This window comes from Dipodomys ordii, unplaced genomic scaffold (genome assembly GCF_000151885.1).
Source record: "Dipodomys ordii isolate 6190 unplaced genomic scaffold, Dord_2.0 Scaffold85, whole genome shotgun sequence".
NCBI lineage: Eukaryota > Metazoa > Chordata > Mammalia > Rodentia > Heteromyidae > Dipodomys > Dipodomys ordii.
Genome location: NW_012267301.1, coordinates 5463797 through 5490886, shown reverse-complemented (window position 1 = coordinate 5490886; position 27090 = coordinate 5463797). Strand labels below are relative to the sequence as shown.

The window sequence follows — 27090 nt, the reverse complement described above, 5'->3', positions numbered from 1 at the left end:
AAGTTCCTGAAACTACCCTGCAGTGGATGCATTTAAAAGCAGGTACAAATGTGATGCTCCAGCTTACACCATGGAGAGATAGTAGGAAAATAAGAAGCTATTTAGAGATAACCTCCAGTATGTTCAGCCTTGGAATACAGACATCAGAGATTGAGTGTTCAAAAAGAGAGCAAAAAAGAGCCGTGACATCCTCTTTGCACCCCAGGAACCAAGTGGCAGATCTGTGCTGGAGCACCCTGGTTGGAAGGTAGGGGAGCAAGGGGCAGAAAAGGGCTGTCAAATGGTGACTGTAAAATGAGGAAAATACAATCTTCTCCCAAAGGATTGATGTGCCAATAAGTCCAGACTCTGGCCTATAGCAAGTGTTCAATAAACATGTGCCCATTAGAAGCTAGAACCAAATATTCTCAGATCAAAATTGTCCACTCCTTTTTTCTCTAGCCTCAAAGTGTACATTGACTTTTAATTTATCTTCACTTCAGTTATATATTGATTTTTAGTACACACACAGTTTATATATATATGGTTATACAGTTTATATATATACATGTATACACACACACACACACAAACACACACACACACACCCCTTAAGTCCCTTCCAAAGAGGCCCCAAAGACAAAGAGGAACATGAGTTTTGAAAGGTTCTTTTGGCACATGCAGCAAATGATGGTGATGAGTACTTTTCTGGGCCAAAACCTTCCACCTGTCTCAACTCCTGTGTTCCCACAGTTTAGTGTGGGCATTTGAGCTAATAAGGCAGTAGTTACCTTTGACTCTTGGACCCCAAGCTTATATGTCTTATTGACAGATAAAACTATAGGTGCTCTGAGAGGTGTTTGAAGAGGTCAGGCAGTGCTGAATAACAACCCCATAACTAAATACAAATGAGGCATCACTTACAGAACTCAGTGAAGTGCTGAGAATATATAATACATGTCATCTGAAAGTATGGAAGACTGCTTACCACTTGCAAAGAGCATAAACTCACTACAAGAATATTCTAGGCGCACAAACTTCATACTTACCACAAAGCCATAGAGCTGCATTCTTTGCTGCCCAATCATTATTTAACACTGTGATTCTAACACCACAATAATTTTCTGGAATAATTTGGCAATAGCCTTTTGTGATGTGCTTCTTCTGCTCAGAAATGGTTCAGACTGAACAGGCCTACCAAAGAAGGATGTACATTTGTGGCATGTGCTACATTGTTTCTAAAACATAGCAAACAAAGTTCACCCTTTGAAAATCATCTCAGACACAACACTGAGATAACACAGAGATACCTATGTTATCACTTATCCCCTGTTATGCCAAGTATTCGGCTTTCATTCATCATTCCAGCCCTTCAAGGGCAGGCAGAGCAAGACATCAAGGTCTTGATGATACAGAGCAGGGGCCACTGCAGACATAGGCCTTGTCATTACAATGGCTAGTCGCCTTTTGATAATCCTGTCTCCTTGACATTTGTTTTCTTCCACTCACTTCTTCTGGGAAAAGGATATGAGTTTGAAGTAAGCAGTGCATGGTTTCATTCATTCATTTATCCATTCATTCCTTCATTTAATATTTGTAGTACTGGGGTCATTCTACATTCTAGTGAGCAAAATAAATTCCCTTGTCACTACAGTGATTGAAAAAGAAGAGAACAAATAAGCTGGTAAATAAGTAGTATAATTGTGATAGGAAGAGTTTAGAGAAAATACAGTAATGGTGGAGACTGGGAAGGGGGGGGACTGCTTTTGAGTAAGATTTCGAACATCTAAGAAGCTATCACCTCTAAGAAGCTATCAACTAAACTGAGATCTGAATGATCAAAGTCCTGGAAAAAAAAATCTGTTCTCAGGAACAGGAAATACAAAGCTCAAAACTGAACATGAGGAAGTGGCGCTGTAGCTCAAGTGGTAGAGCGCTCGGCTTGAGCTGAAGAGCTGAGGGACAGCGCCCAGGCCTAGAGTTCAAGCCCCATGACTGACAAAAAAAAAAAAGAATTCTGCCGGGCGTTGGTGGCTCACGCCTGTAATCCTAGCTACTCAGGGGGCTGAGATCTGAGGATCGAGGTTCAAAGCCAGCCCGGGCAAGAGAGACAGTGAGACTCCTATCTCCAAAAAACCACCAGAAAACCGGAAGTGGCGCTGTAGCTCAAGTGGTAGAGCGCTTGCCTTGAGCTGAAGAGCTGAGGGACAGCGCCCAGGCCCAGAGTTCAAGCCCCACAACCGACCAAAAAAGAAAAAAAAAAACTGGACATGAGAGTGTTCTATCCATAAGAGAGAGTAAGAGGGGAGGATGGCTGATGGGAAGTCACCGGTGGGCAATGTAGGACTGGACATGAGGCCTCAGAAGATTTCCTCAAGCCATGGCCTGGAAATTTAACTTGAAGTTCAGTTGAAGGCACTTGAACAAGGAAGCAACTTGATTTGTGTTTTCAATAGATCACCCTGGTGATACATGGAGAATAGATTTAAGATGTAGGCAAAGTAGAAATACTAGAGGTGAATTCTTACGGTATGATGACAGGTTTGGGTGAGGATGGAGCAGTTGGGAAAACTGGTGAGCACTGTTTGGATTAAAGTCTATTCTAAAGGTGACGCCAGCAACGTTGCACAGTTGTTTCTGGTTTGTCCTGTTCTAGTCAGTTGAGAATGTCACAGGCTGGAAGTTCTGAAGTTTTAAAGTCTTTGTTTATACCTTTCCCCTTCTATAACTGTGCCATAAAAATAGTGCTTCATAAATAGCATTGTTTTCTCACTCTTTGATAGGTAGAAGTCCATTAACTAACTTATCTCTTTAAAAACCCAATCTTTGAACACAGTCACATTATATTCTTCAAAGGTTGGGGGAGTTAGGAATGAGGAAGTAGAAATTAATGCACAGCATTGCCCATTTTCTTAATTCTCCTCAAAAAATAAGAGGAAATAAAGCACTGATCTAAAGAAATGATCTAAAGAAAATGATCTCCATAGTCCTTTAAAACAAAGAAACAAATCTATTTTATTATATGGCCTTCTCCCCTTCCTTTCCTCTGGTGATTCACACCTGTAATTCTAGCTACTAGGGAGGCTAAGATCTTAGAATGGCATTTCAAAGCCAGTCCCAGCAGAATCAACCAGCCAAAAGCTAGAGGTGGAGGTACGGCTTAAGTGGCAGAGTATAAGCCTTGAGCAGAAAAAGTCAAACAAGAGAATGAGGGCTTACGTTCAAGCCCTAATACTAGCACATGTACATAAAGAAAAAAAGAGAGAGATTAATCTACAGCAAGAAAAACATAAAGCAGGTCTTTCTTGGGAACAAAAAAAAATCCCATTTTACTATATGACTTTTCACAAAGTATTTTCATTCTTTGACTCACATTGAGTTAATCAAATAAATGAAGGGGTTGGAACACAAGTTATCTTTCTTCCTGCCCTTAGTAAAGAGAAGCTAAGTTTCTCCATTATTTCTCACAGAAAAACAGAGTCTATGATAAAACATGCAATGAAGTGACTGAAACAAAAGGAAAGTCCAGGTTCTTTATAGAATGACTCAGGGTAAGTCTCGAGAAATGAAGGACTCAATCGCCTTAGGAGTCCTAAATTGCTTTAGGCCCTTCCTCTCTATAAGGCCACAATTTAAACCTACTTATTTAAACCAGAAATCCTACTTTGAATTTAGCAATATCTCCAAACAAAATAATCTCATCAAGATTTAGGGCACACAAGTTGGCTTTGAAGGGAAAGAGTGCAAGATTTCAAATAAAATATTCCTTGAAAGAAGTAAGAGGGAACATGCTTTAAAAACAAACATGCACACACACAGAAAAAAATGTAAAATTAAAACCAGCTTCCAAGCCTATAGTATAAGCCAATACAGAGAGGGAAAAGAAGGAACTGGCCCTGTTTCCTCTCCAGCTGTGTATCTTCAGGTCCCAGGACACCAAGTCCCTCCAAAATGTCAACAGCATACATAAGATGGGGGGGGGGGAGCAAGCAAGTATAGTTGTTAAGAAAACAAATGTGCTCATTCGAGAGCTGAGAAAACAGAGAGAGACAAAGCCGTTTGCTATAAATAAAAATGGACATTGGCATTCCTATAGGGACATTGGGCTTGAGTCTTTCGAACTGAGTGACTCTGGGCAAGGTGTTCAACCTGTCAGCTGGGGGCAACTATTCAGTTTGACTTCAGAGAAAGCACTGCACCTGAAAATGAGTCTGTCATTTGTTCATCTGTGTTAATACAAAAGTCTTGGAAGGGGTTGGGAAGGTGGGTCAGTGGTAGAGCGCTTGCCTTGCATGCATGAGGCCCTGGGTTTGATTCCTCAGCACCACATAAGCAAAAAGAAAAAAGCCGGAAGTGGCGCTGTGGCTCAAGTGGTAGAGCGCTAGCCTTGAGCTGAAGAGCTGAGGGACAGTGCCCAGACCCAGAGTTCAGGCCCCACGACCGGACCCAAAAAAAAAAAAAGTCTTGGAAATTACTGAATTAGTTTTTTGTTTTTGTTTTTTTTAAGGCGGGGATTACTGGGCACTAGTGACTCCTGGAGGCTCAGATCTGAGGATCTCAGTTTGAATCCAGCCTGGGCAGAGAAGTCTGTGAGACTCTTAACTCCAATAAACCAGCAAAAAGCCAAAAGCAGAGGTGTGGTTCAAGTGGTAGAGTGTCGGCCTTGATTGAAAAAAGCCAAGGGAGAGATTGAGACCCTGAGTTCAAGCCCTAATACCATCACACAAAATATGTGCTTAATGTAACCAGATTCTCCCCACATGTAGTTAAAAACATGGGTATGTAAGTAACTGGAAGGTATGGGTAGATTAGGAGAGATGGAATGGGAGAATGTAGAAAAGGTGACATTGGTGAAAACGCATTGTACACATAAATTGACAAGTTGAATTGAAGCCCCTTTGTATTAAAGACACTAAAAAACTTAAGAGAAAAAAACAGGTTTTAAGACATGGAGAGCTATCATAATATATTACAGAATGCAAAGGAGACAATAAGCCAGGATAAACAATCTGTCAGACCATTTTAATAAAATAGCACATGTAATCGTAAGATAAAAATACTGACGGTTCACAAAGGCTATCAGTAATTTCATTGAAGCTTATATTTGTTATCCTTATTTTGTTCTGGTATATGTAGTACTTCAAACACTTTGTAAGCAAAGACTTTGTGAGTTCACTCTAATTCTCTCATTTGGCCTTTCCTTATGATGCATTAAAATGACCTAGTAACTATTGTTACAATCAGCCCTATTAAGGCCATAAACTATATAGTTCATACTAAGATGAACTTGACAACGAGTACTAACACCCCCCCCCCCCGCCCGAACCAAAGGATGAATTGTAGAATAAAAGCTAGTAGCAAGGCTGGGAAGGTGGCTCAGTGGTAGAGCGCTTGCCTTACATGCATGAGGCACTGGGTTCAATTCATCTCCACACTACATAAGCAGAAAAAGACAGAAGTGGTGCTGTGGCTCAAGTGGTAGAGCGCTAGTCTTGAGCTGAAGAGCTGAGGGACAGTGCCCAGGCCCAGAGTTTAGGCCCCATGATGAAAAAAAAAAAAAAAAGCTAGTAACAAGAATGTGTAGGACAAGCAGAAAAGGTCAAAAGCTATGACCATACAAGATGATACTAAGCAAAATGAACCCCAAGATAGGGACACAAGAGGTTTTATCTTTGTTGCTGTTGTTTTTAATGTATTTATGATGTACTGCATAATTTTTTTGTCTCTTTTGTATATTCTCTCCCCATGGTATAACCCCTGTTTTCACTGTATTTGATTCCAGTGCCCTTTATCTTGTATACAAGTTTTTCTAATTTGGGAAGGAGAAGGGAAATAACCAAATGCTGAAATAAGGATATAGGTTGACCCATTGTAACAATGAGATGTACAAGACCCTATGTTGGAAATAAACTCTACAGCTTGGGGGTGGAGGGAGAAGGAAGAAATTGGGGAGGGGGGGAGAGAAGGAATGGTAGGGGAAACACAGAGACAATGCTTGATAGGAAATGTACTCATTACCTTACTCTTATAACTGTAACCCCTTTATACAGTAACTTTACAATAAAAAATATATATTTAAAAAGCTAAAAAAAAAAAACAAGTGACAAAAAAACCCAAATGACTCCAAATATAGACCAAAAGGAAGCTGACAGGAACACTGGGGTGAAAAAGTGAAATATCATTTGAGAGAATACACACACACACACACACACACACACACACACACACACACATACCATAAAAACATTGTTGGCCAGCTCTAAGATGAAAACAAGAACTATGAGCAACTCCTTAGCCAATATTTCTAAAAGGCCAAGTTTGCTGTACAGGTATAGGCCGGCCTCTTTAATCTCTGCTAATAACTCTAGTGACTGTGGTTTGTGTACAAGGGCAGAAAGATGTCTACTGTCTATGTTACATCCTGATTCAAAGAGCCATGGTGATAATTCCCCTATTTGAAAGAAGTCTTGAAAGTCTGTATTAATTCCTTGAAATCATTTGCAAAAGAGAAATGTCTGTTTTGAAAGCAAGATCCCCAAGCAATTCCTTGGCAAGAAGAGAAAGGGAGGCCATAAGAAAGAAGTATAAATGATGATCAGGCTCCCAATACATTTTCCAGAGCAGGCTTTGGGTTACAATAGCTTATTTGTTCTGCTACCGTGCTGCCACGTTTCTTTTGACCCAGTGACCTTATGCCAGCTTCTTAAGGGCACCAGTGGCTCACTCCTGTAATCCTAGCTACTCAGGAGGCTAAGATTTGAAGATCGCGGTTCAAAGCCAGCCCGGGCAGGGAAGTCCATGACACTCTTTTCTCCAATAAACCACCAGAAAACCAGAAGTGGCTCTGTGGTTCAAGTGGTAGAGCACTTGCCTTGAGCTGAAGAGCTGAGGGACAGGGCCTAGGCCCAGAGTTCAAGCCCCACAACCGACCAATATATATATATTAGACTTAAAAGTTGATATACTAAAAGGCTGTCCATGAAAGAGAAGGTGATATTCAAGAACAAATGTGCAAATGTGTATATAAGATTAGATATGAGAAATATGACTAAGGCTTGGTCTATGTAAATATAAGATTCCATTGTGAAACCCTCTGAACAATTAACACAGAGTTTAATAAAAAGTATTCAAAAAATATGACTTGACTGGAGTGTGGGTATGAGAGAGAGGAGGAAGACTTATGATGAAGGGATAAGGGGATAATATGATTCTAATAATTTATATACATGGCACAACAAAACTCAGTAACACTGTCTTGGAAGGAGAAGGGGGTGATTCTGATCAATATACACTGTACAGAGATATGCTCGACCCAAACCCCCTTGTACAACAAATTAATGCTAATAGCATGCTTATATCATCTCTCCACTTGAAATTACTCCTGCAGTATATGTTAGATATATTCATTCATTCATTCAACAAAGCATTCACAGAGGACATAATATGTACCAGCCAAACATTTAAATGCAAAAGACTCAGAGGCAACCTCATACCCACAGCATGTCTGAGCCTGTGAGGGAGGTCATTTCTCTTAGAGGGCAACCATTGTATTGAAAATGCTACCAAGAGAAACACCAGAAAAAAAAAATACTTGGGCATACACCGACTCAGAGTTATTTTCTGTTTGTTTGCTTGTTTGTGTGACTGTGATTTGAAGCAATTGTCACTTGATGTTATCAAGGGTAGCCTTCACCAAAAGACAGACAATCTGTCTGTGAGAGCAAGTAAGTTGTGACATCACTTGAAGAATATACATTTTAATTAATACCAAAGCTCTTCTAAGGAAAGTATTTATCCATCATTGCTATTCGGTGTCCCTTCAGCAAAAGTGACAAACTAGGTCAGGTCCCTAAAGGAGAAAAAGGCTGGGATTTTAAGAGTAGAAAACAATCAGAGCCCCTTATATCCAATACAGATGTTTGCTTGTCCTGTTGAGTCCAAGCCAACAACTGCTCCTCTTGTCCATGTTCTTCTTGCTTGCTCTTCTGTCCCAGAAAGATCTCCCAACTCCTTTCTGTGAATGAGGGACAAAGTGAGAAGGAGCATTTGCTCATAGGGCCATTTGCTCTGGCCAGGACCTCAGCAATCAAAGTGTTCTTATTTGTGAATAATACGAAGGGAATAAAAAAGCATTTGCCCAAAATTACAAAAAAAAAAAATACTAGAGACAAAAGCAGTCCTAATCACATTGTGCTGTTATTCCCTCCAGTGCTTCCTTCATGTGCATCACAAAACAAGAGATCTCCTAGATCTACTAGGCCAAGAAATGCCTCTGGAAAAAAAAATAAAACAAACAAACAAACAACAACAAAAACATCTGGATTGGATGTAGCTGAGTGGGAAAGTTCTTGCTCAGCAAGTGCATGGCCCTACCACTGGAAAAAAAAATCTCATTTTATCTTGTATACCTCATTGTCTAGCACTTCATAGAAAACAAAAAACAAAAAACAGATTAAGCCATGCGAAATGTGTCCTTGAATTCCAGATGTCCCAAATAGGTTCTGTTGGGAGATCATCCATCTGGCTGAGAAAGTTGGGTGTGTCTCTGCTTGTGGAAAGGGAATGCGGAGGCTGACTCCTTCCATGTCTGGGAAGAGGATGGGGACAGAGAGGGAGAAGAGGCTTTGGGCCAAGATCTGCACTTAAGCAAAGCAGAAAAATAGCATCTGCGTTTCTGTCCTCACTCATACATACTCCTGGGCAAAAGCCAGAAGCTAACCCAGGCAGCTGGTGAAGCAGTGCATGAACCTCTGTTAGGAGGACATATACTCAGTTGTGCTTCCAAGCATAATGTGATAGGCTTGGCCAAACTATCCCTACTCCTTCCACCTGGAGATATTGCTCCAGGTTTGTGAGCTACCAGGTGTGGACAGATGGAGGTAATGCAGGGAGAGGGTAGACCCCCGTGGAGTAGTTTCTTGCCTATGAAACCCAGTTGCCTCTGGAGGGGATGATCCCAGGATCTTGCTTTTTCAGCTGTGTGATTTGAATCTACTTATTTCATGTCGTTATCCTCTCTCCAGGATGGAAAATGGTGTTCATGCAAATTTTGTTGGGAGTTCAAGAATCTACATTGTTCTTTTGAACTCCATCAGGTCATCACTATAGTTTGATAAGTAGTAGATATCACCAGCTCCACTGTGCATAGTTCCACCTTTCCAACTACAGTATGCCCTAGATGGAATTACCTGAAGATGTGTTCCACAAAAGAATTAGTCTTTATACTCTACCCCACATGGAGGCTAGATGAAAGGGAAGAGGCCGGGTTGAGGGACTCATTCTGCCCCACCAAACTTCTTTGTTTAGACTAGTGGAGGAGAAATCTATGTATTTTATTTATGTACTTATTTATTTATGTTTGTATGTATGTATGTACGTATGTATGTCCTTCATGGGGCTTGAATTCTGGGCCCGGGCGCTGTCCCTCCTCTCTTCAGCTCAAGGCTAGCATTCTACCACTTGAGCCACAGGGCCACTTCTGGCTTTGTTCTGCCTATGTGGTGTTTAGGAATCAAACCCAGGGCCTTATGTATGGGAAGCAAGCACTCTACCACTGAGCCACCTTCCCATGCCATATATTTGAAAGGACCAATATTATAATTTGACAAAAGGGGGACTTTCTAACTGAAAAGTTGAAGAACAGATCCAGGTTTTCTAAGGGCTTTCACATTTGTCTCCCTATGACCTAAGGGGAGAGGAGAGAATATAAAGTTGTGTATTGATTTGAAGGGGGAGAAACCAAGGAGCAAGTTGGCTTTCCTATTAACATCATCCAGGAGAGGAGGAGAAATCCATATTTCCAAACCCTTCTGATTAAAAGCACATCCTTAATCAAATAGGCACATTTGCACCCTAGGGACACCATCCCACTGTCCCAAACAGTTGGCATTTTTTTAATGTAATAAACAGACACAAACAGTTCTATAAAAAATGTCAATAGGTAGGTTTGGGGGTTTATTTCCATTTTTTTATCAAGTTCAATTTTATTTCTTTTAAGTTGGGGAAGACACTGTAAAAAGCAACTGAAAATTGAGTTGTGAGCAACTGGATGGAAGAGGAGTCCTTAACTCTGCCACTCCAGGAGAACAACTGAGGAGGACTGAAAAGCCAATACAGTTCAACCAAATTAGGAAATGCCCTGTGTTTAGTTAAGGAAGTCTTTGATACAAGGTCTAACCAAGTGGCCCAATGGTTTCTCCTACAGGACTGTCAGAAATAAATGCTAAGCAAATTCTGTGAAGCACTAGCAACTCAGACACAAAAAAATAATGTAGGTTTTATATAACACCATGTTCATTTTTGTTTTTCAAACCTTGTATTTACAAAAAAAAGATTCTCACTGGTCACTTTCCAAGCCAGATCTTTCCCAAGTCTTCCTTTATTAATCCCCACATGCCAAAGTTGTTGAGATTTTATTTACTACCATAAATACATCTGGATTCACAGACTGTTTGCATGGTCATGATCTCATGTGATCCTCTCAACTGCCCACTGGGATAAGAAGGGAGGGTATCATTTATAAGATAATATTCTCCTGAAATTCTATCAGTAAGTCCATTTCTCTGGAATTTCCTCCAAGTGTCCAGCTTAGTTATAGCTACTAATATTCAGAGGTCTCTATACCCCTGAGACATTTGTTAGTATTGAGCAGAGAGGACTAACCTGGATGAGAATCATGACACACCAGCCCCAAATTATAGTAATTAATGTACACCCCGGGCAAGGCCTAAGGTCATGAGTGCTATTGTGAGATGCTTTCCATTCCTGTTTGATTTTTTTTTCTACCGTCTTTTACTCTGAAATTTCCCTTCCAAGATGCCTTACATGGATAGGCTGATTTGTAACAACTCCTTTTGGTCTCACAAACTCTAACTCTGCCTGCTGGTATTTTTCATCTTGTGATTAAATGATAGCTCTAGAAGCAAGAAGAATGTGCAGGTGCAGGGGTGGGGTTAGGTTGGATACCTCTTTAAGTTCCAGTCTAGTTGAAGCTTCAAGCTCGTGTGAGTCAGAGGAAACAGGAGCATAAAACTCCGTTACTACTTAAAAAAAAAAAAAAACTCCCATGGCCTCCACATACTCAGAATCATAGCTTTTGAAGTAAATACAGAGAGAACTCCAGCTGCAACTGCAGACGCTGGACTGAACTTTGCAGGTGGTAGTCCTAACTAAGGACGTCTTCCAGCAATTTCCAAATACACACACACACACACACACACACACACACACACACACACACAGCTCCAGTGTAGCAGAAATGTATCACCTGCAAGCTGCAAGACAAGATTTACAGAAATCCAATTAGTAGTTGGGGTGGGGGACCTAATTCAGTAGTTTACCTTCTCCAGGGAATCCTGATGCTCTTTATCTATACCTTCCAAAGAAATCTCAGCTGTCAGCTGTCTGTGCCTTTGGAAGGTAGAAGCATCAGCAAAGCAGACTCAGCTTTGATTTGAGATCAGCCGCGGCTGATCCAGCTTTTCCTCAAAACTCTCCGTGTGTAACACTGAAAAACACACTTCACTTCCCTACGTTTCAATTTTCCTGTCCTATAGTTTTATGCAGATATTCTTTAAATAAAATATGCATGAATCCTGACCTGAGTGATAGGGCTTTGCCTTCTTTTGTGGTCAGCTTCAAGTTGTAGCTTCTAGCAGAAGAAAAACAATGATGGTAACTATCAAAACTTTCTACTTGTAGAACTGATAAGCTGAGTAGATACCATTCCAAATACTGGCTTTATTTTTACTTAATTTAAAAATAACAGTGGGACACTGGTGGCTCATGCCTGTAATCCTAGCTATTCAGGAGGCTGAGATCTGAGGATCATGGTTCAAAGCCAGCCCGGGCAGGAGAGACCATGACACTCTTTTCTCCAATAAACTACCAGAAAACCAGAAGTGGCGTTGTGGCTAGAGTGGTAGAGCTCGCCTTGAGCTGAAGAGCTGAGGGACAGCGCCCAGGCCCAGAGTTCAAGCCCCATGACCAACAAAAAAAAAAAAAGAGAGAGATTTTTTGCAAAACTTTCATAACATAACATAAAGATAATAGGTGGGTGCTGGTGGCTTGCTCCTAATAACCCCAGCTACTCAGGAGGCTAAGATGTGGAGGATCAAAGTTTGAAGACAGCAGGGGAAATAAAGTCCAAAAGACTCCCTCTGCAATTAACTTGCACAAAGTAGTGCAGAAGACATGAATCAAATAGTAGAACACCATTCAGGAGCAAGTAAGCTAAGCAAGAATAGGCCCCTAATTCAAGCCTCACTACCAGAAAAATATAAAATATAATAACAATAAAATAAGAGGGATAACAACACTACCTCTCAAACTATATTGATTTAATGGTTAAATGAGACAATGTGTATAAGGTACATAATATAATATCAGACACAGAAAATTCGATACATAGGAGATATTATAATTAGGAATAATTGTCTTTTGTCCATTTAAGTCAATAGGTATCTGTGGGCCAATCACTGTTCCTGGCCACAAAGTCTTGTCCTGCTCTGTTGAGCACCCAGAATAGCTGGTCTCCAAGTTAAGAAGCAAGGACTAGTGTGTTGAGGTAGAACAGAAAGATGAGGAGGGACAATGAAGGCCTGAGTCCTGAGCAGCTCATAGGAAAAAGCTTGTTCTACCAGCCACAGGAAACCAAAACACATAGGACAGAAGAAATGCTTTTAATCTCAAGAAGGCAGCAAAAACAGGTGGAAGGAGAAAAACAGACAAAAAAAAAATACAAAAACAAAAAACCCTTTCCTCTGACACCCTTAAAAGGTGGCAAAAAGTGGAATCCGGGCAGGCAAAAGGGCCAGGGTCAGGAAAGACTGCCCCCTACTGCCCTCAGAGCATGGTGACACTTTAGAGGCTGGGTGGGGCTGTCTTCTCTGAAAAGGGAGGGCAGAGGAAATTGAATTCAAATCACAGACTACTATCACACTATTTTAAAAATGTAACAATATGGACAGAAGCGAATGTACGTTACATTTAGCTTTCTAATCACATTTCTCTACGTGATTAGATCTGTATCTGTTTTTGTATTTTTCTCCTCCATCTAGGAAGGGCATCACAACACTTGTAGTATGAAGGTACTCATCACCTATAGACGTGCAAACATACAAGAATATTTTATCCTAAGATGGAATCTTTGTTCTTAGAAATACAAACACAAAGCATGAGAACAATCTAGAAATGGATTCTTTATCCCCAAAGACCAACCCCTCCTGCCATGCCCCTCCTTGTTTTCTCCCTCGCTTTAACAATGAATGCCAGGCAGCCTGGCTTGAAGAAATTCACAACCACTATCCACTCTTGTTCTAGTCCCAGCTTCCAGGACCAGGCTGTGCAGCACCACGCCCCATGCACATGCAAAGAATGGGAGCCACACTACGGATGCAGGGTGTACCCAGGGGTTGATCATTCGAACAGAAACAAAAGGGAACTGTGGCAAACTGAGCCCTGACATTAGGGCACAGTTACAGTTCCTGGGGCTTCCAAGGCAAGTTAATCAAAGCTAAGTATCTTCTTTATCTTTCCTTAAAGGTGTCTTAAACGATACTTAGGAGAATGGGCGTGGCCCTTCAATGCGATGTCAGGAGCTGGATTCCTAAAATGAACCAGCGAAATCTTTAGAGCAAGAAAATAATAATTGATTCTCTCCCTGTCCCTAAAATTAAGAATTGGCAAACACACGAGTAAATAAGTATCATAAGCATGCAAGGGTGATTCTAGCACTGTGATTCTATCTCTCTGGTTAGGGAAACTGGTATGAACATTAAGCTTTGTTCCCGCATCAGGTTTTCTTTTCATGATGATACCTTCAAGAACCCTTGGTAAAAACAGGTGACATTGAAAAGCCACACAATGTGTCCGAAAGAGTGGAAAGTGATTGATGTCAGGTAGTGATAAAGGAAGAAGGAAGACTCGTTCAAAACTCAAAGGCTCTGCAGGGCAAAAGGCTCCAACCCACTTCCACTCTGTCTCTGCGGCATGTTTCCTCCCTGGTACCAGCTAGACAGCTGGGAGGGGTGGGATGTATTTTTGCGGAGCCAGGACCAGGTGCGTGGAAAAGGTGTGCTGCTGCCCTTATCCAGTAAAGGCACTGGAAACAAGGGAGGCATCCCCTCCAATCCCACCCCACACACATTAACAATAGCTCAGGCTATTTATTCCAAGCCTCACCAAAAAACAAGTGCGAACAGAACAGACTCGGGCCCCAGCAAAATCTTGGCAGATCCTTACAAAGGAACCAGGGCTGCAGGTAAAACCATGCCCTGGGGCATCCGCAGAGCCTCCCAGGGGCCAGCTATCACTTCCTTTGTTCGCCCTGCAAAGATGGAGTAGCCACCCATTCCTCTAACACACCACACACACACACACACACACACACACACGCACGCACGCACGCGTGCACGCCCGCTGTGCTATTCACTATAGACAAACTGCAACCAGGCTGCTTCCTGATAAACTAAGAAATGTCAGTGGCTTTCTTTCTTTTCTTTTTTTTTTTTTTCCCAGACCAGTCCCAGCCAGCCATGTACGCCCACTATTTCGGGGCACCTTGTCAGCACGCCTCTGGGGAATCCTCGTGGTGCCAGGAGACTGCCTTGCTGGACGCGGGAGAGGACGTGGCTGGGTACCTGACCATGGCCCAGCCCCGGGCCACCGCGCCCCAGGTGCGCGCAGAGCATCTGATCCCGGCGCAGGTGGCTGGGTCCTGGCACACAATGGCAGCGTGCACTTCAGCGTGCGCTGCACGCAAACACCAAGCAAAATCTGTCCTAAAAACTCAGCCTTGCTAAGTAGGGATGGGGGGGAAGAGAAGACTGGGGACAAAAAAAAGGTGAAATCCATTGAGGGCCCAGGGGCTTGGGCTGGGTCATGCCTGAGGCAGCCACGTTCTCCGTGGAGCCGCGAAGGTGACACAGGGAAACGAGAATGGGGACGAACACAGGCAGGACGGGGACTCGGTGGCCCTGCGTGGTCCGGGCACCCCATCACTTCGCCGTGTGGCTGGACTGCGCAGAGGGGCGCGGTCGGGCACCCGGGCGCCCCGGAGGAACGATGCCGCTCCTCCTGCCCAGCCCAAAGGATCTCACAACCCCCACCAAACGAAAACACACCTCCGCCGTGGGCAGCACACAACGACCAGCCCCTCTCCCCAAAGGCCGGGCGGCCAGGGTCCAGGAGCCCCCCTCCCCGAGCCATTCGCCCCCCGGCCGTGGGAAGGCAGGGGAGACAAATAATCCAAAGTTCTCCGCGCCACTATGTGGGTTTCCTCTTTTTTGTTTTCCCCTAAAGCCCAGGGTCTCGGTGTCTCTCTGTCTGTCAGTCTGTCGGTCAGGATGGAGGCGGATCGTCGCGCTCCCTCCGCCACCCGGATCGCCGGGTCGCGTCCCGAGCCTCCCAGCCCCGCGGGCCCGCGCCGGGACTCACCGTGATCCGCGGGATGTTCTTCTTGCCCTGGTAGGACATGGTGGCGGCGGTGGCGGCGGCTGCCTCCCGGCGTCGGCTCGGGCTCGCCCGCGCCTCTCTCCGCGCGCGCAGAGCCCCGCGATCAGGTGGAGCGAATGGTGGGCTGGCCGCGGCCGCCGCCTCCCCGCGCCTCCGCGCCCCTCCCCGGCTCCCGCGGCGGCGGCGGGAGACAATAGTCAATCTCCGCGCCCCCTCCTTCACCCGGGACCACCCCACCCCGCACGCGCACCTCCTCCACTCGCGTCCACGCCCCGGGCTGGGGTTTTTGGTTCGGATCCCCCCTCCTCCTCCTCCTCCTCCCCTTTTGCGGTGCCAGCAGGGACCCCGTAGGACAAGAATGGCTGGTCCGCGACTCCGCCCTCCTCGCTCGGAGCCCCATTGATTTTCCTCCTTGCATCTGCCCACCCCCCCTCTCCTTTTCTCTCCTCCTCCCCCCCCCCTCCGCTTTTCCCTGAGACTCGCAGCGAGTCGAGCCGGCTCCACGGCCACCAGGGGGCGCGAGGGACTTTTCGGGGCGCGGATGCCGCAGCCTGGGGTGTCGCGGGCGTGGCGCCCGGCCCAGCCTCCCCCCACCCTGGAAGGCGCACGCCTCCCTCCAGCCTCGGCACCCACCACCGCCCCATCCTCCCCTCCCGGGCAGCAGACGTGTCCCCACCACCACCACCCCCCGGAGCTCGCGGTCCGCGGCTGGGTGCCGCGCCGCCGCCGCCTTTGTTAGAGCGGGGGGCTGGGCGCTGCCGGTGCCGGCGCTGGCACGCAGCAGGCGCCGTTCCTTGCAGGGGCCGGTCAGCCCGGAGCCCACCGGCTGCTCTACCGACACTAGGCACGTGCAAATCGGTTCTTCACCCTTGGGGGCTGGGGGAGGTGCTGAAAGGGGCACGTTTACAAAACAAATGTCCAAGTCGTGATCTCTAAAATAAACCCCATTCACTAGCTCTGTGAGCTGCGGGGAGAGCGTCAGTGCTGTCCTATGAGTAAGAAAAACCAAAGTCAGAGCCACCTGCCAAAGGCCTGGGCCCGTTCTGGGGCTGCGCCATGGAGTGTGTTGCTAAACGCTGCAGCAAGGAACACGTGCGCTGCTCAGAATCCAGACTTGGCTGCAGGTCGACAGGGGGAGAGAAACCCGGGGGGAGACAGCATGGCTTTCCAGCCTGGGTCACCTCCTAGGGCCACCTGCTAACGAGCCGTTCCCAGGAACGGGGAAATCAGAGAGGCGACTGGGGTGGAGGTGGGGGCCTAGTGCTCCTGGGAGGGAGGGAGGTCCTGCACTCCTGGAGAGTAATCCCAAACATACAATTGGAATAATCCACCAACCGTCGCCTGGCTATGCCAGAATAATAAAAAATCTTCCTAGGCATCGCACCTTTCACTTCCATTCCTCTTCTGCGCAAGTCACTAAGCAGGACTAAACCTGTTAGGAATCCTAATTCACATTTCTATAAGGCTAACCTCTGACCTCACTTCTGAGCATCTTGTCATTAAGTCCAAAGCAGATTTGCAATCCAGAGACTATTCAAGGCATCCACAGAAAGAATGTAACTGACTGGGCTTCCCACAAACCTGAAATGAGCCAGCTTGGTCCTGTAATCAAAGGGCACACTAATCATCCCTCCCACCCACCCCCCTTTAAATACTCCCTTTCAGCCCAGCGAATCCAAGTTTCCAGTTATTGGTGGGTAACTAGGCTGAATACAGCCTTCAGAAAAGACTCAACAGTGTCCACTCTATTTCTGTGATTCTCTGGCAGGGAGGAAGGATGCCAAGAACAAGTCACCTCCCTGTACTCTTGCAAAACACAGGAAAAAAAGAAAAGAGAGGAGGGAAGGAGAAGGACATGGAGAGGAGGGAAGAGGAGGTGAATGAAGGGGAGGGGTGGTGGGCCAAAGGCTCACCCTAAACAATTTGCTTTGTTCTTAAAGCATAAAAGCTGAGACCACTGGCCTACAATTGTGAAATTACCAAGTATTCTGAGACTGGCATGCAAAGGAGCAGGATGATGTTTACATGGAAGTTTAAGGAGAATTAACTGTGTACTGTGAAATTCTGCAGTGCCCCCAAACTTCCTGGAAAACATCTTGAAAATGTTGCTTAGGGAAAGCAAAGATATATTCTGGCTATTTACGAAATAAACCATGGCATCTTCTTTAAAAAAAAAAAAGAATAATAAATTTCTTTACCTTTCTTACCTCTGAAATATCTCCTCTGTTACCGTCATTCAATCACATTACACTCTTTGCTAATAGATTTATGCCATGTATGTTTTAGATCGTGTGTGTGTGTGTGTGTGTGTGTGTGTGTGTGTGTGTGTTTGTCTCCAAATTACAAGATGATCAAACCTTTTGCGGTCAGGTTTGCCTGCAAGAGTCTGTGCCGAACAGGACTTGTCATGTGTTCCTGGGAGCCAACTTCTGTGACAAACCAAGCACAGGAATGCATGTTAACCAGCTAATCTGTTCAAGCTGCTGCCATCAACAGACCCACACAGCAAATACAACCATTTCTTATTTCATCCCCTTCTATCATTCTCAACTTTCTTAAATCCAAGTAAACATTCCAAGATGAATTTGAATGAAAAAGCCTCCCTGGACTATGGTTTTCTTATTCCAAGAACAAGAAAGACAACCATCAACTCCAGAAGCCTCTGTGTCTGGCCAAGAGAGCAACAGACTGAGTGTGGAAATTTTCCAGTCAAGAATGACTGAATCATTTTCTTTGACTACACAGAGGCATTTGGCTTTAGGTATCTCAGGAAAATGAGAGACAGAGAAGGAGACAAAAGAGAACAGAGACATAACTGCGGTCCAAATTAAGTCATAACTCTGATGACCAAATCTGCCACACCCCCAGAGATCTGCACTTCAGTCAATGGCTATTCTATTACAGTTGCTCAAACCAACTGTGACCACTTCAAGCACATTCTTCCACTCCATAGTCAACCATTAAAAGACACTCTAGGTTCTGGCTTTATATCCAGACTGTAATCTCTTCTTTCCATCTACAACATTCCCATCCAGCCATCATTATTTCTTACCTACCACTTTCAGAGATAACCTCTTAGCTGAGCTCCTTCCTGCACCCACATTCATCTACTCACTCTTTAATGCTCACACTGTGCATTTATTTACCTTGTGCAAATTACGTCCCATTATTTTTCTCTTTGTATCTGAGTAATTTTGCATTATATATACATGTATATATGCATATATACACATTTCTCAACTTCAGAAAATTGTACAAGGGGGCTATAATTCAACATGTCTAAGTAGCCAGTACTTCTTGATCAGAGTCACCGTTTCCATCATTCTCCCCATCCCATTAGTTTCTCCCCAAGACGCCTTTCACATTTCCCATTTACTGCATCACATATACACACCAAGTATGTTACTGCATTTGTCCCCTGTTCCTTCTTTCATTCATCCACCATCTCCACCAACCCGTGTTACAATTTTTGTCTCAGCTTCCCGAAACTCATTTTGTTAAACTGTCCGTTAATTGTTCAAAAAGTTTACTCCATGGAGTTCAGTTCTATATATACTGTACTTAGTCAACTACATAATGTATATACGCATGTGCCTCTCTATGTAATTCAATAGGAGGGTAAATCATGGGTCTAAACTGTACACATGAGAGAAAACAATATAACCTTTGTCTTTCTGAGCCTGGCTTACTTCACTCAGTATGATATTTTCCAGATCCGTCTATTTTCTTGAAAATGGCATCATTCCATTGGTTTTGTGGTGCCAGTATACAAAGATGAATAGTATTAATAAAAATAAACATGAAGTACCAAATCTCAAAGCTTACTTTATAATACTCTTACCTTAAAATGTACCAGCTGTCACTCGTAAGCCCCTTTCCCCAATTAATCTTCATAGTACTTGTTAGGAAATGACATAATTTACTGTCAAGTATCACCTTTCTCCTCCTTGCTAAGACTGTCATCTCCTTGAAGGCAGGAAAGGTATGGGCTTTATTCATAGAGTGCCTGAAGGAGGTTGCTTGGTAATCAGGAGGTGAGCGAATTTAATAATTTAATAATTTCTTCCACGTGTACCTTCACAAAAAATGCATAGGTAGAATAAGAGCTTTTTTTGGCAAATGACAGGTCCTTGTATCTAGATTTTTTAAAATGTATTTCTGCTTCACTATGTTTTATTGGATTTTTTTATTCTAAGGCTTAGAACAAGAGAGATTCAAGAGGATGAAGAATCACTTTGCTAATAAGATAGAATCCCAAAATTCTAATTGGAAGCTACAGCTTTGAAAGAAACTACGAGAAAAGCTTGGAGGGAAAATTAAAAGTTTTGTCACGTAAGCAGTGTAAAAGAAACTAAAACCAAACAAACAAAACAGACATTGAATTCCAAGGGAAACTCACAGACTGTAATCCAAAGGGATGTGTTATTTAAGGATCTAGACTCTAAAGTGAACGAACCTCAATTCATAGCCTAGGCTCCCATTTCCTATTTCTGTGACCTTCAGAAGATCACTTCAATTTTCCAAGTCCTGGTTTCCTCATCTGTAAAATGAAGATCCTACTATCAATTTCACAGTACTCCCATGATAAACTGTTAGTTCATTCAACTTACACTGAATGAGTACCTAGGCACCAAATATTTGGACAAATCAGACAAAACTCTTTGCTGCCATGAAACTTACATTCTTGGGAAATAGACCAAAAAAATTAAAAAGTTAAAATAGTATTTAAATTGGTGGCAGCTGCACTGGGGATAAGAAAACGGGGAAGAGTAAGTGAAAGTCACCTACCCATATGGACAGTGGGGTGGAACTTTACACACAGAGGTCACCAAACTTGTAATGAGATGATGGTAGTGTGTACCAAATGGTAATGAAGAAAAAAGTCACCTATTATGTATATTTCCAAGTAAAGCCATCAGTTGTTGCTGGTAGATTTGACAGACATGAAAACAAAGGAATCAAGGATCACTGCTGATTTTTTTTTTCACATGAACAACTCAGTGAAGGTGGAGCTCAGAGAATGATATCCCAAGGACTTGTGTGTTGATGTGCCAGATGGTTTTAGACCCTACTTCCATAGCAAGGCCCCTCTGAACCTCACTTGCGACTTCCTCTGTCAGCACAGGGAGAAGTTGCCTGCAAAATTCCCCTACCAACCTGGCCAGCTCCACCATAAGAAACACAGTTATCTTCCATCTTCTAACGGAAATGTCATTGGCCAGAGAAGTCTACATATACGTCACAGGAAGGTGCACTGTTGGTGTCATTGGAATTACATATTCAGTCCCATAGGAAATGATTAACAGCCAATCATTCATTCTGTGGGCTAAACTTTGTGTCTGACCACTGTATGTTCTAAAGCCCATTGAACTCCCATAAAAATCACTATTCCCCTATTTTTTTTCTGTTTCCCAGTATCCCCTTCCCTATACAATAAAGATGACCTAGGTTTCTAAATCATGTTGAGGGTGCGCATATTTCTGAAACGGCCTCTATGTGCATAATAAATCCCTGTGTCTTTGCTAACAATTAACCAGCCTTTGCCAATGAACCTTAGAGGGCAAGAGAGGAAATTCCCCTCAGTCCTAACTCATGTTTTAACAACAGAGGGAAATTTATTTAAGTAATGGGATCAGGAGAAAAGGTTAAGAATATATTTGTGGATATTTTTTATTAAACATCCCAGTGAAATGTTGAGCACACAGAGGGATATTTGAGATGGGAAATCTAAGGGGAAATTGGGAATAAAGGCAAATATTTGCTAGTTGTCACCCTATAGGTGTCATTGAAAGTTTGAAAGTGACAGTACTGGATGAGATGACCAAGGAAGTGGTTGAGTTGGAGATGACAGTGAGGGGTGGCATCCCAAAGATCAAGAAACAGGATGTGCTCACTTTGTAAACAAAGGCCAAGGAATCACACTCAAGTTCCAAGGCTCCAGTATTTTGATAACTACATCGCAGTGTTGTCTAAGAAAATGTTTGTGTTTATAAGTGTATTAAATTATTCAAGGAATAATGCTCGGAGTACCTAATATATGCCAGAGAAATTGCTAGGTAAAATCTCCCTAGGGTGTTTTCAGAAGAAAATCAAGGGGGAAGTTATAGTTATCTATTTGTGTGCCTGCACATGTACGTGCTAGTGCAGAGGCTTGAACACAGAACACTGTCCCTTAACTTTTTCACTTTATGCTGGTGTTCTAACACTTGAGCCACAGATCTACTTCCAGCTTTTTGGTGGTTTATTGGAAATAAAAGTCTCTCAAATTTTCCTGCCCAGTCTGGCTTTAAGCCATGATCCTCAGATCTCAGCTTCCTGGATCACTAGGATTATAGATGTGAGCTACTAGTGCCTGGCTTAGATACCTCTCTCAAAAGATTTTTTATTGTAGCAGGAACAAAGAAATAGAGTAGTAGCTAGGCTAGAAAGCAGAGTATAATTAAAGCAGAAATAATATCCTATCTGTATGTCAATGGGCTGATCCCAGGAGAAAGGACAGTGTGTGAGTCAGGAAAAAAGTGAGGTAGAACTATGTGGAAGTTCCTGGACAAGCATCAGAGGTGACATCTAGCGTTCAAGTAGAGGGCTAGTTCTTAGCCAGGAATAAGAAAAATCACTGGCACAGAGGTAGATAGGTTAAAACTCACAAGGGACCTTATGGCGGTAATGAGTAGAACTATATTTTTCTGCTCTCATCTGAGACAGTAGGGAAGAGAAAGTATTTGAAGTGAGAGGTTTATTTTTGTATAAAGTCCTGTATCAAGAGAGTGAAGGGACCAGGGAGGTAGACATGGTGGTTCATCTCCATAATCCTAATTACACAGATAACTGAGATCGGAAGGACTGTAGTTAAAAGTCAGCCCTCGCTGACTCACAAGCCTTCTTCTCAACCAACAGCCACATGCAGTGGCTCCTTCCCATCATGCTAGCAACATGTGGCAGAATGAGATTACAGACCAGCCTGGGTAAAATGGTCATGAGATTCCATCTCAGTGGAAGAAGCTGGGTATGCTAGCACATGCCTCTCATCCCAACGATGGCAGAAGTATAAATAGGTGGATTGTGGTCCAGGAATGTGTTTGAGCCACATGTAAGATCCAGTGTCAAATCATTGCAATTTGATTGCCATTGCAATCAAAGGGCTGGAGGTACAGCTCAGTGATAGAGTACCTGCCTAGCAAGTAGAAGGGAAGCAAAAGTAGTTGATTATTTGACAGCACCAATGACTATGAATTTGAAGAGAGAGCAATGAGCATGATGGCAGTTGGCTCTGGCCACAGAGCTGCACATGTGCATGCACAGGGAGCATGCAGAATTTAGCCAGGAGATTTCTAGATGAATGCTCATGAGAGGTGGCTGGGAGGTGGGGGATCAAAGATGAAGAACAGGATCAAAGCTAGTTAAGAGAGAAAGAAGAGGAGAACCCCGTGCTTAAGGAAATGAAAGACTGAAAACATTGATTATAAAAAATCAGTCATGCAAAGCTCTTAGAACAAAGTAAATCAATTACACAGTAACTCTTCCTAACATTAGTTTTAGTTTTCTCCCATTAAAATCCTCTTCGATTTTGTTGTGATAACATGTGATCCATTTCCCTTTGGTTTCAATTTGAAAAAATGGTGAGAAGGGAATTCTAAAGTAAATACAGAAAAGGGAAAAAATCTATATACCACGTCTTCATAGAATATGTGGACTTTTGTAATGTTGAATAAGTGTACTTGATGTTAGGACTGCCTGAGAAGTCATTTGGGAATATTAATTTTATATATAATTCAAAGAATATCATGAAATTCTAAAGATGCAGAATAAAAACCAAAGTGGTGATTCGTTGCTATTATTAGATGTTTATGTACCAAATCTAGAAATAAACTGACAAGTAATACATAAAGTATTCACATTTGCTGATTCCAAAGTCAATCACACCAAAGTAGGTAAAGGTGTATGTCTCCTAGTTTTTGCTAGATGCGGTTCTGCATTCCTTTCTTCAATGACAATGATTTTGAAGGTTTCTGCCTGTCCTGCACTCTTTGATGGCAGTTCATTTATTTTCTTGAACTCAGCGCCTGAGCACTGTGCCTGAGCTTCTTTTTGCTTAAGGCTAACACTCTACCACATGAGCCACAACACCACTTCCAGCTTTTTCTGTTTATATGGTACTGAAGGATCAAACTCAGGGCTTCATGCATGTTAGGCAAACACCCTACCACTGAGCCACCTTCCCAGCCCTGGCAGCTCATTTCTAAGCCTTGAGTCAAGGTTATGAAATGAATTTGGGAGGGAGGAATAAAGTATTTTATGCTGATCTCCATTCCTGACCCTGTATGCCAAACACACAGGTGAAGTTAGCATTCACACTATGGAAAAACATAACTTTGCTTTGGAACTCATAAGAAGAGACATCACAATCTGATTATTTATTTAAACTTTAGAAGGTTGTAAAGGCTTGTTTTTCCAAGATTGCTGCTGTGAGTCACCTTTAAGAAAAGAATCCCTGGTTTTGATAAGACTGGGAAAGTGTTTTGATTTTTAATATTGAAGGTAAGTTGTGGATGCAGGCGTACATACAGTGGCTGCCCCATAGCAGAAGAACCCTTTCTACTAAAACTGAGAACCTCTGCGCCATTTCATTCCGTTGGAATCTTCATATCAGCAAACCAGAAAGGTAGAACTAGAAATACATTTTTTAGGAGTGATGGGGCTTGAATTTGGGATTTGATAAATATTCACGGTTTTATGTCAATCATTTATTCATTTATGCAACTGGTTAGCACATAACTCCTTATTCAGTCAAGATGCTGATAGGAGTCATTTCTACCATAAGAGAGGCAGGTGGCAGCACTTACCCAGTAGAGGCCAGGTACGGCCAGCATAAGTACCAAGATAAGAGTGGCAGCTAAGAACACAAGACATGAAGGAGATGGAGATGCTACTTGATTCTTAGTGTTGAGGGGTAAGATTGCCTATAAAGGTCTTTTGGTTAGCAGAACAGCATTCTCCCAAAATGTCCATTTCCTCATTCTAGATGATGGAATACAGAGAAGAAAAGACAGAGGAGGGAAAAGAAGGGGAAGGAAGAAGAGAACAGAAGGGAAGGAAAGGGAAGTGGTAATATAGGAATAAAGGGCCAGAGTCAAGGAATTCAAGGTACAGCCATGAGCACAGGAACGTAAGCAGCCTGTGAGAAGCTGGTAAAAGGAAGGAACAGTCTCTGTTCAAGCTTTCAGAAGGATTGAAGTTCTGCTGTCACCTGGATTGATACGCAGAAGACTTGCGTTAGACATCTGATCCTCAGAACTTTAAAAGAAGCACCTTTAAGAATGTGGTAATTCATTATAGCCACAATGAGAAAGCTAGGTAAAAATCAATCTAAAACAAGAGTTGAAGATCAGGAGGGGGAGAGTAGTCATTGCATTAAAAATTTCATAATGTCGTGCTCAGTGGGCTAGTTTTTCAGATGTGTAGGCTATTCACTGAAGGAGAAACTGGGCCATCAGGAGGGTGGGATCTGGAGGGAAAAAAAATACCACCTGGGCTTCACTAACTGATGGTTAAAGGTTCTTCTTCATATCCAGAAGCTTGAAGCATCAGCACAACTATTTGTCTTTTAAGAGTGGAGACGTAAACTCCATAATAAAATGATCCCTGTTCTGGGTTTGGCTTATATTTGGTCCTGTGGGTTCAAAGACCCACCTTGCAGTCATTCCCACAGATCCAGGCTGCCAATTATGGGAACTAGTAAAACTTCGAGATTTGTTTTTTTTTTTATTGCAAAAAAAAATAGTGTACAGAAGGGTTACAGTTACATGAGCAAGGTAATGAGTACATTTCCTATCAAGAGTTGTTACCTCCTCCTTTGTTTATCCCCTACCATCCCTTCCCTCCCCACCTCTCCAACTCGAGATTTGTTTTTTAGCCAATGAAGTAAGAACGTTCATACAGGAAAGTCCAGGGAGAGGACTCTAAAACGGACCCATATTCTCACGCAAGTAGGAAATCCCGAGCATTTTCCCTTTGTGGGAATGACAAGCAGAGGGCAGTCCTCCTATGGATCTGAAACGCCAGCACTTGAGCTCCCATCACTCCCCATCTGATTCTCCACTCCGGACACTACAAAAGCCAGACAACTCTCAGACTAGGACTCAGTCCCAAGCAGCTGTGCACTTTTTCTAAGGGAGATTGTCAGGGCTTCCTGTACACAGAGCACAATCGCTGATCTAGGAAATGAGTGGTCTTCTATCAGACGACCCAACAGCAGTCTGTACACACTAGGGATAGGTAAGAGTAAGCAGAACAGGCCCTCCAGACATATTCATTATTGTCCCCTCCACTCAACCTGGTCTGATGAACTAGACTTTTGTATGTATCTTGAACATCTTGCCGGGGCATTCTAATGGTGACCCAATCAAATCTGACTAGAGGATCAAGAAATGACAAATAAAGGCTTCAGTGAGACGTGAACTGTACACAGAGGAGATCAAGTTTATAAACTTTTGAGTGCCAAGGCCTCAATATTAGGGATTAGGACATGTCAGGGCACTTTCTCTCAAGAAAAGAAAATTGTTGCATTTCTTGCAAAAAAAAAAAAAAGCTAACACAAATACTGGTGAGCTCCAGATGCCTGAAAGTGTGTTACATCCTACATATACAAAAACCCATCAAGACTGAGCAGCACTGGGACAAGAAAGGCATCTGTCACAGATCCAGCTGCAATGCAAACATCCCTGCCACTCTGACTATAAGACCCAATAATGCTTTTTATTTTTCATTTATTTGCTGTTATTATAAAGGTGATGTACAGTTGCAGTTAAATAAGTCGGATAAGAGCACATTTCTTTTTGAATAATGTCACCCCTTCTCTCGCTCTCTCCCAGTGTTTCCTTCCCATCCCCACCCACAAGTTATATAGTTCACTTTCAACATAGTGTCTAGTGAGTACCACTGCTGTATTTGTTCAACCCATCGTCCCTCCAATTTTTATGCCCCTCCTTGCCCTCCCAAAGACACAAAGGAACAAACAAGACAAAAGGAAATGAAAACAAAAACAGTGACAAATTTAAATCCTGATAAAATAATAATTTTGACTCCTACAATTCTAGGATAGGAAAATTATGCATGATTTGATAAATAGAACTGTGAGTGTTAATGGACCCTGGTAGAGATGGAAACCTGAGCAACTTATACATCCACAAATGCCTGTCGTGAGCTAGTTTTGTTTTGTTTTGTTTTGTCCGTCGTGGGGCTTGAACTCTGGGCTTAGGCGCTGTCCCTGCACTCTTCAGCTCAAGGCGAGCGCTCTACCGCTTGAGCCATTGCACCACTTCCGGTTTTCTAGTGGTTTATTGCAGATAAGAGTCTCACGGAGTTTCCTGCTGGGGCTGGCTTTGAACCGTGATCCTCAGATCTCAGCCTCCTGAGTAGCTAGGATTGCAGGCGTGAGCCACCGGCGGCCCGGCTTGTGAACTAGTTTCTATCAGACCAAGATAACATATGATCAAGTGCACAATTCATATTTCACTACAGATGTAAGTCATGCATTCATGGGAATTTCTGGGAAGGTCTTGAGAGAAGGGACTGAAAGTAGGTTAGGAGAAAAGATGCTCCATTTTCCATGTATAATTACCAGTTTCTTTCACATAGCCAATGTCTCTTCCATCAATC

General features: G+C 43.1%; 1 protein-coding gene across 1 annotated transcript in view; it reads right to left on the bottom strand.

Moving 5' to 3' along the window:
* The window catches only part of Dpysl3 (dihydropyrimidinase-like 3), a 115752-nt gene that overhangs the window by 50466 nt on the left and 38196 nt on the right, over positions 1-27090 (bottom strand). The gene's annotated exons all lie outside the window — the stretch shown is intronic.